Source organism: Hevea brasiliensis, chromosome 16 (genome assembly GCF_030052815.1).
Source record: "Hevea brasiliensis isolate MT/VB/25A 57/8 chromosome 16, ASM3005281v1, whole genome shotgun sequence".
NCBI lineage: Eukaryota > Viridiplantae > Streptophyta > Magnoliopsida > Malpighiales > Euphorbiaceae > Hevea > Hevea brasiliensis.
In genome coordinates, this window is record NC_079508.1 from 45195415 (window position 1) to 45197230 (window position 1816).

Here is a 1816-nt window from a genome sequence, read left to right on the forward strand (position 1 = left end):
AGGATACACAACTCTGCACATATTTAGTTTTCTGTCTTTCATATTTTTATTACTTTTCGTTATTTTTTGAATATGTCAAAATTTTAGAAAAATTATATTCATATTCTACATGAAATTTTATTAATTTTAGGCACAAGAATCACTAAAAAAGCTTTTGTATTTTATAAGTTATAACTATTTGAAGTTAAAGTTCTTGCAAAATCCGATTTATATAATACTAGACTTGTGAAGCCTATATCTCTCTTATTTTTTTAATATTTTTGTGTGAATCTGGTGTCTAAAATTAAGTTCAGAATCTTGTGAACCTTTTCCAATTGGTTTCGCATTCATATCTATTGTGGTCGGTGAGTTATGAATTTCATAAAAAAAAAGTAGTACGATTCTATTACTGGGAAAAGTTATGATTTGTGTAAACTATTCAGCTAGGGTTTTGTTTAGTCTATAAATTTTATAATCTTGTATGATATTTCAAATATCTTCTGTAATTTTTTCATGATTTTTATGCATGTCTAACTATTTTTTCAAAAATCAGATTTCTTATTACTGTCAATCTGTCAGAATCTATGAATTGTATGTTGATGTATGTTCTTGTGTTTTCTTAGGTTCCAATTGATAATTGATCTATTTTTCCGTGTTATTTTAATTCAATAAGTGCTATAAAGTATTTTGATTATGTTAGAAAACCTGGACCCTTAGGTACTTGTAACTAATTAAGAATTTAAACCTCTTAGAAGACTAGAGTTAGAATCTAATGCAAATTGTTATTAGTATTTTCTTTTTTTTTTTTTTTACTTTCTTTATTTTCTTTAGTTTTTTTATTTTTATCATAAACAAAATTGATAAGTAGCCATAAGGTAAATACTAAATAAGGCATTTGCATGGAGCTTATATGGAGCTAGACCGTTTAGTTCCATGTAAGCTCCACGCAAATGCCCTCTTTAGTACTTACCTTAGGGCTACTTACCAATTTTGTTTGTAATAAAAATAAAGAAAGTAAAGAAAGAAAAGAAAAGAAAATAAAGAAAGTAAAGAAAATACTAATAACAATTCGCATTGAATTCTAACTCTAGTCTTTTAAAGAGTTAAAATGCCTAATTAGTTACAACTACCTAAGCGTCCAGGTCTTCTAACATAATCCAAACATTTCATAACACTTCTTGAATTAAAAGAATACAAAAAAATAGATCAAATATCAATTGGAACCCAACAACACACAAGAACATGCATCAATATAATTTCCAAATTATAGGAGATTGACAGCAATAAGAAATCCAATTCTTGAAAAAAATAGTTAGACATCCCTAAAAATCATACAAAAATTACAGAAGATAGCTGAAATATTATACAAGATCATAAAATTTATAGATCAAACGAAACCTTAGCCGAATAGTCTACACAAATCTTAACTTTTCCTAATGACAAAATCGCGCTACTTTTCTTCTAAAATTCATAACTCACCAACCACAATAGATATGAATGTGAAACCAATTGGAAAAGATTCAAAATATTTTGAACTTAATTTTAGATACCAAATTTGTACAAAAATATTAGAAAACAAGGGAGATATGAGCTTCAAAAATCGGGTATCCTGCAAATCAGATTTTGAAGGAACCTTAACTTCAAATAGCTATAACTTATAAAATACAAAAGTTTTTTCAGTAATTTTTGAGCCTAAAATTAATAAAATTTTGTGTAGAATATGAATATAATTTTTCTAAAATTTTTACAGATTCAAAAAATAAGGAAAAGTAATAAAAATATGAGAAATAGAAAACTGAATATGTGTAGAGTTGTGTATCCTCTCAAATTAAGCATG